The sequence below is a fragment of the Passer montanus genome, unplaced genomic scaffold (assembly GCF_014805655.1).
Source record: "Passer montanus isolate IOZ18808 unplaced genomic scaffold, ASM1480565v1 scaffold17, whole genome shotgun sequence".
Lineage (NCBI taxonomy): Eukaryota > Metazoa > Chordata > Aves > Passeriformes > Passeridae > Passer > Passer montanus.
Window position 1 is genome coordinate 885,088 of NW_024364270.1, and position 15,708 is coordinate 900,795.

General features: G+C 45.7%; 1 protein-coding gene across 1 annotated transcript in view; it reads left to right on the top strand.

Annotated features, from left to right (window-relative positions):
* The first annotated feature begins 6,764 nt into the window (after positions 1 to 6,764).
* HMGA2 (high mobility group AT-hook 2) overlaps positions 6,765 to 15,708 on the top strand; it is a 142,665-nt gene continuing 133,721 nt past the window's right edge. The window contains exon 1 of the mRNA XM_039704220.1: positions 6,765 to 7,040. The gene's annotated coding sequence lies outside the window, so the exon portion shown is untranslated. The remainder of the gene's footprint in view (positions 7,041 to 15,708) is intronic.

Sequence of the window (15,708 nt, forward strand, 5' to 3'; positions counted from 1 at the left end):
CACTTAGGTTAGTCAGCACCAAATTACTTAAGAAAAAGAAATTAATTAAAAATTAAGAAAAAATCAAGTTCAACACAACCTTTCCACCCCACGTGATTTCTTTAAAGCCATTAGGAGGCATTTCTCTTGCTTTTTCATGCTTTTTTTCTTTGCTTCCTTATCTCTACATGTAAGTAGAAGATCAATAAACTCCTGGAGCTTCAGAAAAAATGCAAAAGTAATGGAAAATACTAAACATTAGTTTCACATTTGATAGGTTTGCATCCCCAGATGCTGCTTAAATAATTTAATTTCTGTCAGGCTTGTAACCTCACTTTAAACTTTTGTGACCCCACTTTCTGGTCATGACTTTTAGTTTCTGACCCTCTGCTAGAGATACTGAATTTGAGTTTGAATTTGGACTAACTTGATTTATTTCAAGCACTGTGTGCAGAGCTGCTAACCCCCTGTCTCCCCAACAAATGAAAACATCAAGACTCAGACTCCAAGAAACTTGTGAGATGGAAAAATTTAAGTATGGTCATTCAGAACCTTTTCTTTGGGCCCACCTTTCTGTTTTAACACCTCCTACCCTCTTGCACGATGCATGCATAATAATGACAGCCCTACCCTGATCATTCATAGTGAGCAAAGAATGGGGACCTCCTCTGGAAAAGCTGTTGTAAAAAACAAGTGAGACACAGAAATCATGTGCTATCTGACACTGTTGAGAACTCACAGCTTTTCCTGAATGCACACGTTCCTGGTGATTGGTGCCAGTCTGGCCCAGTCCACATCTTCCTCTTTCTCTGGCTGAGTCTGCAGCAATTCTCTTCATATGGAAGCTGTGTCCAGTCCCCTGCTCCCAGAAAATGCTGGGGAGGGAGCATAGGGGTCAGAAAGGTGGCTACCCCCACTCCCAGCTCCTAAATTTGAGCTGAGTTTACTTCCTACATCTTTCCAGCCAGCCGTGTGTTATACCTGTAGACCTTTTGTATCCAGTTTTCTTGAACAGTACTGGGATCAAAACTGGGCTGGTACCATTTTGTGGATGTGAAGAGAAAGTAAGCCAGACTGAGAATGGGTTTTTGCAGAAGGAGGATCTGTCTCCATAGGAGAAAGGGTTGTGCTATTTAGAATAATACAATGGTTTGGGTTAGAGGTCATGTAATTCCAAGCCACCTGCCATGGACAGAGACATATTTCACTACTTCACATTGCTCAAAGCACCATCCAACCTGGCCTTGAATACTTCCAGGGATGGAGCATCGAAAGCTTCTCTGAGCAACCTGTTCCAGTGCCTCACAGCCCACACAGTAAAGAATTTCCTCCTAATATCTATCCTAAACCTATCCACTTTCAGTTTAAAGCCATTCCCCCTTCCCCTGCCACTACAGGGCCATGTGAAAAGCTCCTCTCTAGCCCTCTTTAGGTACTAGAAGGCTGCTGTAAGGTCTCCTTGGAGTCTTTTCCAGACTAAACAGCACCAACTGTTCCAGTGTCTCTTCATAGGAGAGGTACTCCAGCCCCTGAGCATCTCCATGGCCCTCCTTGCTCCAAAGTCTACGTCCTGATTATGTTGGAGGCCCCAGAGCTGGGTGCCCACTCCAGGTGGGTCTCACAAGAAGGAGGCAGAGGAGGAGAATCACCTCCCTTGCCCTGCTGGTTTCTCAGTTTCTCTCCTTCCCTGAGCAGTGGCAGTGGTGCAGTGGGGTAGGACATTTGAGCTAATTGGAGCCAAATTTGCCTTGACTCACCAGCTGCTAATGCTGCAGCTTTATTGAGTGGTGTGTGGTCTTCTGTTCTTCTTTATGATGCTTAAAGAAATCCCAAAATTAGATTTTTCTTTTAGCATTAGAAAATCAGGCATTGTCTGGCTCAGAAATCTTCCTGACAAGGGGAAACACATTACAAAAGGCAAGAGAGTGAAATACAAGCAATTGAGAACCATTAGCAGAGTTGCCGATTCTAATGGTTGCCCGAATAGGTTGGAGGATTTCAGACCCTTCTAAGTGTTTTAAAAGTTTTTGGTATCATTTCCGTGACTGATCATTCTTTTTCTCCCACCTGCCAAAGGTGCCCCAGCTTGTCTCTTTAATGGACCAGGTACACAGGGCTTTGCTTTCCAGCTGTCCTATGCTCCTGCCCACCACTCACTACTTCACAAGAGAAGGGTGAAACAGTAAGAGGCATAAGTTAACAAGAGTTAAAGAAACAGCAGCAGCTAACACAGCTGCTCAGTAATGAATGCAGCTAGGATAAATTATGTTTGGAGGAAGGAGAGGTGGATAATTAATTTTGGAGGCTGCAGAGATGGAGAAATTTTGCTCATGAAAATGAACCTGTATTTATACAAGGGAGTCCATAATTTTGTTTTGGTGTAGGGAATGGAAGCGTTCCTGGAAATAATTGGAATCCATCATAACAGTGTCTAAGTTTTCAGCTTGCTCTGTCACTGCCATGGGTAAAGTCAGGAGCTGGAACTGTGGCTGTAGGATATAGAAATGGAGGTAGAAATTCATTATTCTTTCCCCAAGGTTGTGGGACTGTGTACAACAGCACTGCCCTGGGATTTGGGGCAAGTGGTTTTTCAGTGGTAAAGCCCAGTTTGGTAATTATTTCTTATAACAGTGCTATGAAGAATTTCATAAACACAATTCTGACATTATTTCAGGGACTTTATTTTGAGTTGTAGATACCAGATCTGATCACTACCTGGGCCTTGTGTTACATGCAGTTAGTTTTTCTGACTTGGTTCATCTATCATGTAACAGCTGTTTCTTTGTTTTGCTGATTAAAGAAATATTTGTGGAATGGAAATGACTTAAATATGGAAACAAAGCCTATGATGCTAACTCTGTGGCCAGACCATGTCAATGGAATTGTAAGTTTGTTCTGAAAAGTCTCCCTTTGCTTTTCCCTAGCTATTTCACAGTTGCTCTATATGTTAACATGTTCCACACAGGGGTCAGCAGTAGTTAACCATAATGAGGTAATTACAAGGTACATTGAGTACAGATGTATGTTAAGGGACATACATTAAGGATGTAGACTAATGGTGTTGTGGTGACGGCATGTTCAAGTCTTTTGGTAATGTTCTGTACACTGAATGTCTTTAATATCACTTCTTTTATTCAAGTAGGTTTGACCAGCTTTTTTTCTGACTACTGAATTTATTTCCACATGTATATTTGTATCTGTGTATGGAAACTAACAACAGAGCAAGGATACCAATCTAATGATGCAAAACAGGTAATAGATGTGTTTATATTTTCTTGGTCCAGACTTTCTTCACAGATTTACAATTACCCCATTACCATTAAATGAGAAAATATGGTTTTGTTATCTTTGTGTGATTTTGAAAAACAGCTGCAGAATTGGTGAAAAGGAAGCAAACTGCTCAACTGTAATAGCTGCACTGGCCCCACAGAAGAGGAATAATATATGAAAGGACTTGAGAATGAAGAAAAAACATGTTTTACCTTAACTGAGGTAGTGTGGCTCCTGTCAGGAGACCATCAGCAGCAAGATGCTCAGCATGGGCTCTAAAACTTGCATCAGCCTTGCTAAACTCCACCTTGGGTGGCTGATCTGGGCTGAGCAAGGTCCTGCTGTGCAATGTACCACTAGCAACACCTGAGCTGGGGATTTAGTACCAGTCCCCAAGCTACTGTGACACTGACCTCGAATCCCTGCAGCCAAAGGCACAAAGGGCAAATTTTGAATTATCTTTTGGAAGAATGAGGAACCCCATTGAGGGCAACGGATCTCAAATTTGAGCACTGAGGTGAAGTAGCTGCACTTTGGGTCTTGGGATGGCTCAGTATTGATCAAAAATCTTATTCCACAAGGATGTTGCATAATTTTATTAATGTTTCCCTAACAATAACATATTATGATAGAATATTAAGAGAAAAATCTCATGAGCATATTCTGTACTCAATGTGAGGTTTGAATAGCATGTAGTTATCAATACAGGAAGCCCAGGCTCGAGAGGGATAGCAAAACTATTGAAGAGCTTAACAAAAACCATCTTATGTTTTGAAAGAAACTGTAGGAGGAAAAAAAATGTATGTTAGTGTTTAATTAAAACACCACCACCAAGATAGAAGATGAATTTTGATTAAGCTGGCACCCTTGACTTAGGCTTTTTCCAAACTGTATGCTTCTATTTTACAACTTGATTAACTTGGGGTACTTCTATCTTCAGTAATATATGTATTTAATACACATTACATATGATATATATTTTATAATATACATTGTATATTATGTTCTTCTGAAAGTTAAAACAACCATTATACATCTTCACACAAACCAGCTTAACAGATTTTGTGTGTGACTGGTTACCTGTTGTGACATACACACAGATGTCCCCGTGTACACACATACCAGGGAGGTATAGTTATGCTTATATAAATGCACACGTTCAAAGGGGGACTGTTGTTTACCTTGCTAATGTAATTAATAGCACGAGAATACTACGTGGTTTTGTAACACATATTGACATTACCAAACGAAACCTGCTTAACATTCCATATGTAGAAACAGTCAACCAAAAAAAAACCAAAAAAAAACCGAAAAGGGAACAGGTAATTCTCCACCACGTAAGGACGGGACTTTTACAACTGAAAGGAACAGAAATAGTTTCTTTTTAAATGGCAGCTTTCTTCTCAAGGCAACGCCAAGCGCCCCAAGGGCTTGGGTGGCAGCGCAGGGAGAGCGGAGGGACGCCGCTTCCTCACGGAGCAGTGTCCGGCCTGCGGCTCCAGCCTGCCCAGGGAAACACCTGGGAGCAGCGACCGAAGCGTCTGCAGGACGGGAGCGCTCCCAGAAGCCGCTGCCCACCAGCCTCCCGCACTACCAGGGCTTCGTGGGGATTTATTTACTTCCCCGGCACCCCATCCCGCTTCCGCTGCGGAACGCCTCAGGCGCTGCCGCGCTCCCGGTGCCGCCTGTCCTTCGGTCAGACGCGCTCAGCGCGGGGTGGTCCGGCGGGGGACCGGGGCCCTAGCGACCCGCGCGGCTCGGGCAGCCCCCACCGCTTCCCGGGCAGCCCTCACCGCTTCCCGGGCGGCCCCCACCGCCTCCCGGGCGGCCCGCGGGCAGGGGCGCTGAGTCAGCGCGGCCGGTGTCGGCCGGGGGAGGGGGCGCGGCGGCCGCCCACGAGGGACAAGGGGCCTTAGTCACCTCAGTCCGCGGGGCCGGCTCCCGAGCCAGCTCCGCGCACGTAAGGACGGGACTTTTACAACTGAAAGGAACAGAAATAGTTTCTTTTTAAATGGCAGCTTTCTTCTCAAGGCAACGCCAAGCGCCCCAAGGGCTTGGGTGGCAGCGCAGGGAGAGCGGAGGGACGCCGCTTCCTCACGGAGCAGTGTCCGGCCTGCGGCTCCAGCCTGCCCAGGGAAACACCTGGGAGCAGCGACCGAAGCGTCTGCAGGACGGGAGCGCTCCCAGAAGCCGCTGCCCACCAGCCTCCCGCACTACCAGGGCTTCGTGGGGATTTATTTACTTCCCCGGCACCCCATCCCGCTTCCGCTGCGGAACGCCTCAGGCGCTGCCGCGCTCCCGGTGCCGCCTGTCCTTCGGTCAGACGCGCTCAGCGCGGGGTGGTCCGGCGGGGGACCGGGGCCCTAGCGACCCGCGCGGCTCGGGCAGCCCCCACCGCTTCCCGGGCAGCCCTCACCGCTTCCCGGGCGGCCCCCACCGCCTCCCGGGCGGCCCGCGGGCAGGGGCGCTGAGTCAGCGCGGCCGGTGTCGGCCGGGGGAGGGGGCGCGGCGGCCGCCCACGAGGGACAAGGGGCCTTAGTCACCTCAGTCCGCGGGGCCGGCTCCCGAGCCAGCTCCGCCCCCCAGCCAGGGACCGTGGGTAACCGGGGACCTCCCCGTGTCACCTGGGCTCGGGCCCGGCCCTCTCCTGGGGTGCGTTTGTGTGTGACACCGCGACCGTCCGGCCCCGCCACCCTCCGCGCGGCTCGGGCAGCCCCCACCGCTTCCCGGGCAGCCCTCACCGCTTCCCGGGCGGCCCCCACCGCCTCCCGGGCGGCCCGCGGGCAGGGGCGCTGAGTCAGCGCGGCCGGTGTCGGCCGGGGGAGGGGGCGCGGCGGCCGCCCACGAGGGACAAGGGGCCTTAGTCACCTCAGTCCGCGGGGCCGGCTCCCGAGCCAGCTCCGCGCCCCAGCCAGGGACCGTGGGTAACCAGGGACCTCCCCGTGTCACCTGGGCTTGGGCCCGGCCCTCCCCCGGGGTGCGTTTGTGTGTGACACCGCGACCGTCCGGCCCCGCCACCCTCCGCACCCCGTCCCGTCCCCCGAGCAGGCGGAATTCGCCGGCCGGGGGTGAAGAGAGGGGTGGAGGGAGGGTGGGTGAGCCCTTGGTGGCTGTGCAGCAGCAGGGGGCCATCGATCTTGTTTAGGAGCTGGTGCGCAGCTAACACTTCCTGCGGTAATTTGTGACCGTGGCTATTGATTGTCCGCGTCCCGCGCGCCCGCCGCCCCGACGCCGCGCAGTCTGCGGAGGAGGGGCCCGGCCGGCGGCAGGGGGAGGAAATCCCCCGCCGCAGCCGCCTTCTTTGGGGGTCCCTGCGCCCTGCCGCCGCTTCCCTTTCTCCTTTTTTTTTTTCCTTTTTTTATGAATGGACTGGATGCCCGGTGACACATTAACCGCGTTTTTTCTTCTTGGAAAAAGCCAGCCGGCGTGCCATGGGTTCAAACCGAGTTTAAGCAACAGTTCTCTCCACTCCTGGCGGGCCGGGGAGGGAAGAGAAGTCCGTGTGTGCCCGGTCCCCGTCCCCCCCCGCGGGCCGGCAGTTCTGAGAGGGGCAGAGGGGGCAGTGAGCGCTGCCCTGGGGCTGGCCGGGTCTCGCTGGCCGGGAGGCTCCGGTCCCGGCGGGTGGCGGGCACAGGGGAACATCGCCACAAGGGCCCGGGGGCCAGCTGCAGGAGCTTCGGGGCTGGGGGCTCCCCCAAGGCGCCCGGGGAGGGGCATCCCCCAGGGCTGTGGCAAGGCAAGGTCTAGAAGCTCCGGCCCGGGGCTGGACGGAGCCGGCTCCGCTCGCCTCGGTAAGGCATTTAACATCTTTGCTTTGCCCTTTATAATTGTCCCGGCGCCCCCCGCCCTCATTCCCCTCCCGGTTTATATGTCCCAGCGGTGATCTCTCTCTCTCACACACACACACACACGCACGCACACGCGTTTACCAGGCACAAAGGTGAAGGCTCTGCTCTGGCCGCAGCCCTGTCCCCAGGCTCGGTACCCGGTGCCCGCCTGCCTGCACCGAGCCCCCAGCGCCGCAGCAACCCGAGGAGCAGGCTCTTGCTTTGCCTCTCGCAAAACTTTGCCACTTATCCATGTTTTTTAATTTACCTACGCTATAAATGCGCCTCCCCCCCCCCCCCCCAACTCCCAATACTCAACACCGATTCTTTTTTTCCTGTTTCCTCTCAAAGACCGAGACTGTGCCACTCGCCCTTTAGTTGCTTCGTTCTTAAATAACAATTATCTGCCCCCCAGCTTTCCTAAGTGAAGCGGGGCGGGGGCTGCATGTTTTCTGAATGGTGGCAAGGAGGAGCATAAGGGACAGCGGTGATCTCTTGCTGCTGTCGAGCTGGCTGCCCCGATCGTGGGAAAGTGGCTGCACGCAAAGCAGCAGATTCTTTGTCCCTGTTGTTCTTCTGTAATCGATCTCACTTCAAGTCGAGGGGTGGAAAACTTCAAAGGCAGATCAGGCTGTTGGAGGTCGGGGCAAGAGCACAATCAGCTCGTAATGCACCCACTTTGCGTCCTCCCCCTCTTACTCCTCCTCCTGCAGGAGCCGGGGGTTGGATGGGCTGGGGGTGAGGGGAAGAGCCCTCCGATCTGTAAAATACGTCCAATCAATAAATAAAATGCAGACTTTGTGGAAGGAGTGAGAGGGAGCGAGGGAAGGAAAAGAGCTGTGAGCGTTAGTACACCCAAGTCAAACATACAGGATCCTGTCTGCACTTTTCCTGCCTAGCCTATCTTGACTAAATAGCTGAATAGCTGTGTTCTAGTTATATATGGAATAGTTTCTCGCTTTTTTTTTTTTTTGGTGCCTCTCTAGGTCAGTTTTAGGTCTGTACAGTTTGCTGCTTAAGTTACTGTAGAAGAACAAAAATCTCTGCTTCGCACCAGCTGAGGGTTGTAGTACAACGCAATCTACCACCGCACGCAGTTTTAGCGGAGGAGGGAGCGGGGAGCAGGGCTGGTGCCAGGACAAAACACAACGGCGCTGCGGACATCTGCCGCTCACAGCCAGCTGCGGCTGCGACTCCGCTCACATCTGCCAGCACGTGTAAAGGACATCTAGGAAGGGATATCCGAAGTCACGGAAATACGCCCTTGCACTGAAGCGCGTTACATTAGAATACCCTTTTGATAGATTAGAGTAAAAAACTTGCCTAGAGTGGTTTATGAAATTTCCTAAAAAAAAAAAAAATTTGGAATAGGATGTCAGAAAAATGCACACAATCAAATCTAGATCCACCCCCACACACCTGCCTATCACAGTACCTTTCGAGTACTGTGAGAAAGTTGAATTTAACCTTTTGAGATCAATGATTTTGTTACTTTGTACTGCTTTTACTGATATGTCTTGTGTAAGCATTTAAATACACTTTGATTGGATCATATTATTTTTCTCTCCTAGCTAACTGCAAAATTGGAAATTACAGAGTTTGATGGGTAACTTTTTAGTAGAGTTTAGATTCTTCCTCTAGCTCCAATTTGTGCCCATGTAGCAGTAGAAAAATACATAAAGAAACTGCTAACCAGGACTCTCTTGGAGCCTATTTTGGGATTCCCTTGCCATAAAAACCCCTTGGTAACACATAGCAGTAGCTGAAGTAAGCTATTTTAAATGCTGGGTTGTGGCAGCAAGAGGAATTTCAGGTAATCCTGGGGCTGCTGTAACTTGTGACAGAAACTTGATTGGCCTCAGACAGAGAAGTGAAAACTGCAACTCAGTTTGGCACCTTCAGTAATTTAGGTTTCAGTACATACATGCTAAGAACGGGGTTTAGTCATTCTCTGAGTTTTTGAGTAAGAAATAGTTTGGGGCTTTTTAATAAGTAATACTATTTTAGCATCCTCCACAGTCATAATAACCCTTCAAATATCTTTGTACTCATAGTCAGATTCAAGTATTGCAGTAGTAAAACATGAACATATTATGTGTGGCCTTGCAGTACAGGTAAAGCTTATGGCAACACCCTGTGCTTGTATAGGGACATTACAAATTGCAACCCAGTTGATTGCAGCCTTTCAGTTATTCACCCTTTACATCATAATTTTCTGTCGGGTTTCTTTCTGAGATTGAATTTTTCAGGGGCTATTTCAGAAAAAAAAAATACCCAGCTTTTTTTAAATACAAAGAAAATTTGAAAACTGTGAAAGCACTTGCTTTACATTGTAACCATATTCTCAACAGGGTTGGCTTTTCATCGTTGTAGGGTAGAGAGTTAAAAGTAGGAAGGAATCTCATTCAATTAGAAACAAGTATTTTTAGTGAAATAGTTGTGCTTGGTGTGATCACTGAGGCTGGATTTTTATCAAATGAATGGGTTTAAAAAAAAATTCCTTACATCCAATTAACCCAGCCCATGTGGGCTAAGAGAACTATCGTTGCATTGTACATTTGCACATGGAATAGGAATCATATTATAGGAATAAGGCTACCATACATCTGATTTTTTTTTTCCTTTGGATGACAGCTCTCCTTCCCCTCACCCGCCCTCTGGGTCCCATCTGGATAACCTTTTCATAATTGCACTCTGTGTTTTAAAATCTCTGCCAGAGTGGGAACTGGGGCTTTTTGTTTTGTTTTCTCTCTCCCTCTTTTCTTCTTCTTTCTGCTTTGTTTTGCTACAGGGAGGACTAGGCAAGGGCTTGGCCCTGTGTAGTATCTAATGAGAGTGGTCACAGAGAGGAGAGGCAAGCAAAGCGATAGCAGCAGCATGGAGGCACTAAGTGGAACAGCTTGATGCTATTCCAAACCTCAGAAAGGAGTTTGGAGGTTCATACATAGGAGAAAGGATGCCCTAGGTTCAGAGAAAAAGGAGAATAATGCTAGTGCTTGAAGGGGTTTTGGGTACTCCAAGGAAGTTTGGAGTAGTGTTCCACTGGTCTGGGAAGTGTGTGGGGAAAGGTACAAGGGGTTGGGGTTTGACAACCCTCTCAAACTTGCAGTTTGATGATCTCTGAGTCAGGAAAATTTAGGATTGTCTCCCTGGGCACTTCTAACAAGGACTTTGGCTTGTGGTAGGGAACATATTCAGGGCTATTGAACATCATCTCCCACCATGCAAGCAGCTGTGGGTGTATCATATAGAACTTCTACAAATATGCTGCAGAAACAGGGCACAACACCTACCAGTACTGTGATACTACTAAACCTGCTTGACATAGTAAGGTTTGAAGGGCTGTAAATGGGAATTATGTTCAGCTTCCAGCTCTATTTCTCCCTCCTTCCACTCCTTCTTTTTTAGACTCTTGCTTACCAGTCAGTCTTTCTGGAAGAGTAGGATTTATTCCTTGGACACTCCTACGACAAAGGCTGAAGGACAAAGTTTGCTAAAGGTGCTCAGAATGAATATTTGGACACCTTATACCTCTGTCCGCATGCCCAGCATTCCTGTTCTGGCACTTTGCATAGTGTGGCATAACTTGAGTACAATGGATATTGCAAGATTCCAATAAGATCATCCACATTTTCCAGCTAGTAACTTTAAAGTTTTATCAGCATGTTTGGATACATGTTGAATCATAATTCTGGAAACACCCATCCTTTGTCTATTCGTCAAGATACACTTAAATCTGAGGCTGAACTTCCATCAGCACCCCCCTTTTACATGTTGCTGTTGAGTTTGGAAATATTCTGTGCCAATGCATCCTTACCACACTGCTGTTACAGAGGTATTGGTATTTCCATTTTGCAGATGTGATACCAAGGTGAAGAGAAACTCTGAGTAAAGCTTGACAAACGTGCATATTTTGAAATGAAATCTCAGGGTCCCCCAACTCTAAAATCCCTTCCTACCTCCCTCTCCTGTCTACATTGAATGCAGATTTACCATGAGATCTAAGCCCTCCATTACCATGGTGTGATACTACCATGGTGTGATACAGCATGATCTTTTGCATCACATAGAGGAGAAGCTGCAGTACAGAACATCATTGCCGAGTTCCATGTACTCAGCCTTGCACCAAAGCCATTCTGTGCATGTCTTGTGGATCTTCTCAAGACAGGAATCTCATTATTTTTCAGGCATGTCCTGGTTGTAGGTAATTAGGGCTATAAGACACTTATTACCTCAGGTTCTGTGACAGTGGTTGCAGGCAAAGCTTTTTAGTTCTCAGGCAGCAAGCTAAACCTATTTAGTATAGCTGGTCAGAGAAGTTCAGTGGTCCTCTTGAAAGTGACCTTAATAGACTATTGTTGTCATTTAAAAGTCTCTGGTGTAGCTGGGAAGTGAATCCAGACTTCTCCAGTTCTCCTTCAGTTTGCTACACATTAGCTCTGCTTCACACTTTGCAATACCACCCATTCTGTTTCCCTCCTTTTTTTTTTTAATCTCTCCCTTTAGCACTTTTCTACTCCTTTTACTCTTCATATTCCGTTTTCTTTCACTTTTCAACTTCAACTTAAAATGCTCTGTTTAAAAATGTAGGGGCCAGATCCTCAGAGCCAGCCAAACCACACATGGTGCAGGCCCAGGGTATAAGGAGGGGGAAAGTGGCTCTAAGCCATTTTTCATCTCCCTGGATTCTAGGTTGAATTGATGCCAAAGTGGCCCCTGGCATAACTGAGAGCAGGAATGCTCTAAATTACACTAGTTAGAACAGTTCCCAAGGGCCTATCCTATGCCACTTGCTCCTTTCCGCCTTGGCCACCTATGAAGGCCTCCTACACTGCCTTATTTTGTGCAGGGATTTCCTACATCAGGGAATGCCCAGCTGCCCTGTTATGGTACAAAGGTGATAGAGAATCATTCCCTAAGAATTTCCAGAATAAATAAAGCAATTCTGTTAAAGAAAATTACAGAAATAACATAGCATTAGAATTTGTCATCTTAATGACTTTGCTTGAACATCACATTTTTCCTTCCTACCTTCAATGTGCGTTTGACAGGGAAAGGACTTGTTTTGAATTAGTCTGTACAATCATTAAGGAGGGGGCTATTTGGGTAGAGTAAAAATGGTCTGGAGAACAATACCAAAAATGTTTTATACCATTAGAAAAATCAGCACCTTTTTTAATGTAAGAATATTGTATGTTGTTCTAGTAATGCAATTTCCAAAAGGAAATGTCTATTATGGAGATGTAATAATGGGAAGACTGAAGTGATATTGGAATGATTGGAACATATCCATCAGAAGACAAATAAGAGGGGTTATCATAAAAAAAGCACCAAACAGTTGTAAATATAATCTCATATTAGTCTGGGAGCCTTCTTTTGCAAGACAGATTTCTAATAAAAGATGGCAAACTGAAAATCAGCCCAAGAAAATATTTTCTTACCCAAGGAGGATAAGACTGTGACATATGATACTTCTCCAAAATCTTGAAGTGAAGAATAAAGCAAAATATTCCAAGTGACATAAACACAACAACAAAACCATCACCTGTTATAGTTAATGGCTTACAAGAGGAATAAATTGAGTAAAGAATAAAACCTGCTACTTCATACTTCATTATGACTTGTAGTTTAAGACAGATTTTTTTAGGGGTCAGAGTGCAATTTGATGAGGGCAGACTATCCCACAGCTACCTAGAAAGGATTTGTAGCAGCTAAGTGACAGAACCAGTTGACACAACTTCTTGGGCTAGGCTGGTCTCAAGCATGGTTCTGTACTGCTGTCTGTAAGCAAAAAGAGGAAGACGTGGGGGAATCCAAATCCTTCTTTGGGCTCACTGAGTGCCCTCACATTATAAACAACTGTAACATTGATCACAACAAATATAGTCAGAAATCAATAGTGGGACACAGTGGAATGTCAGTCGAAAAAAAAGGAAGACAGTGTTAGATGAACAGAATATCTTCACAATGTGTGGGAGAGTTCAGTTTTTGAAGTGGCTGAAGTCTTGAAGTAACCTCTGAATTTTAATTACCAATGAACAATAGCTTGCCTTCCTCTTGAAAGCATTGTTCTTCATAGCCACATCTTCAATTTTTATGATTGTAAGTTTTCAAAAGGATTGTGGTGTGGTCTGAAGTTGGCAGTTTGAACACAAAGCTTTATTAATGTGCTCTTGTACAAAGCAACTAGAATTTGAGGTAAAAGGTTTGAATTGGGTTTGGAAGGATTAATGTATAGTTTGAGCCACCTCAGAAACAATCACCAGGATTCTGTCTGTTACTTGTGCTGTTACCTGTATCTTCCACCTGTATTTTGAGCACTGGGTACCTAAGCTGGGGCTCTGGTGCATACCCTGTGAATGTTTCACTCCCTGGGCAATCAGGAAGTCATACAGCCCCCTCACATGGAAAGAGCACTCGGAAAGTTGAGGAATAGAGGTAGTGAAATTTTCCTCCATGTTTTCATGGGACTCCTTTTTTAAGAAATGGATTTATGGGTGGAGATGTGAATTTTGAATTCCCTTTGCTTTCTTAATTCATCTCAGCATTGTGAAGATTTACAGGGTAGGAAATTCCTCTTGGATGTAAGAACTGTTAGTCAGAAAAACTGTCTTTCTGCCTTTCTGTGCACCACTGCTTTAATTAAGGAGTGTTTCCTGGAAGTCCTAGGAACAGACAGAGTAATAGCACATGTGAAGGAATATCTGTGCAGTCAGATTACCATGCCAGATGTCTCCTTCTGAGCAAGAAGAGAAATACTTGTCTGACTGAAGGGATCCTCTCCTATACTTCTTTGCTCAGAACAAATGACTCAAATCAATTGAGAAAGAAAAGATTTCTTTTTTTCTTATCAAATACAGGAGACCTCACTCTTTGAGTTCTTGAGCTTCCAGTAGTGTTGTTTGTTAACAAGTGCAGAATTGCAATTTTTTGGCCAGACTCTTAAAGGGTGTGCTTTGGCTTTGAAGAAATTAGAGGTAGATCCCACACATAGGACAACTTTTTCCTTGGTTTCAATTCACAGGAGTGGTCTTGTGACCTCAGGCTTTGTTGCATGACATTTTGCTTCACATTGTCAACTTTGAGAAATCAGAAAGATGCTTCCTTGTCTAGTAGATTAATTTTCTAGCTATCAAGCTACAGACAGGCAGTGTACCAGCTTCTTGTGGGTCGGTCAGTGCTCAGTTTTAATTCAGTGAGGTTTTATGGACCTGACAAGCTACTTAGAACATGCACATGCTGGAAGTTTAGCAAAATCATGCCTACTAAACTTGCCTTCTTTGACAGGGAAGTTTGTGAAGCACTGGAAACACACAGGTGGCATGTTACAGTGACAGGCTTTCTGAACTTACTGCTGCCACTGACCCATAAGAACACTAAGAAAGACTTGAATAGCTTCTTTTTTTTCTTTTTTCTTTTTTTTTAAGGTAGCTTAAAAGATCATGTGATGGGACTATCAAACACCAAAGTAATTTTGTCATGCTTTGGGGAAATCTTAAGAAAATTGATAATGTTTCATGACATCTGTGCCAAGCTATCTGCACACAGTATGCTAAATCTGCAGTAAGACGTGGTCTTACTGGAGATCTCATCCCCCTACAGACAATTTGGTCTACAATATATTTGACAAATAGATATGATTGTGATTTTATAAGGGCAGAAACTGAGTCTGTACAATTAGAGCAAAGTCTTGTGGGCTATCTGTAGCACAATCCAGAAAGAACTTAGATGTAACTTTAACTACAGTTCAGAAAAATGGTGTAAGGTGAGGTCTAACTTTCTTCAGAAAAATTGATTTAGAAGGGAATGCATGAAGTGATCAGAACTAGAGTTCATTAAATTGAGTCTGATGATATCTCTGAACTGGATTCTTCTCTGGATGTCTAGGTCAGCTGTAGGTATGCAGACAAGGACTATAAAGAAGAGTAGATCTTATAACCAGTACACCTTCCAGGTTTATTGCATGTCTCAGAGGAAGATGGAATGGTGTTGAATGAGTAGTCTTCATCTTACAAATTCAAATTCACAAAATGAAATAAAATACTTTGTGTTCTAAAATCAAAATTAGTCATATAGATTGGAGAAGGAAACATTCATTCAGTAGGAAACTCCAATATTTTGATGTGTGTTTACAATCAGGGCAAGAATGAGATATTAAAGCTTTAACTGAGAAGAATTTTCCCTGAAAGCTGTTATTGACAGTATCAGAATACTCAATTTTTTTTTATCAACTCCAGACATGATCACATGATTTGTAAGTCTAAAAGTAATGAGATTTTTGGATTGTGTTCTACAGGAAGAAATAACTTTATTCTTTTGACTCTTATGACTTTGAGCAGTCCAACTAGACTGAAAGAGCGCAGTGGGAATACTCATGGGACAATAAAGAGTTGTGATCAGAACCACACAGAGGTGCCACCATTTGCAAGGACTTTGCCCCCATCTCACATTGAAGTATTGCAGATAAGAACTTGAATGCAGTGATAGCTGTATGTGAAAGCTTGAGCAGTATCTGCATGCAGTCCTTGACTCGTGCTGGTGTGGTTTGTCCTTTGCCTTTATATGCACCAAATTCAGCCACAACATTTTTTAGATATAAAAGTATTTCATGTATTTAGTAGTCAATTTGAAA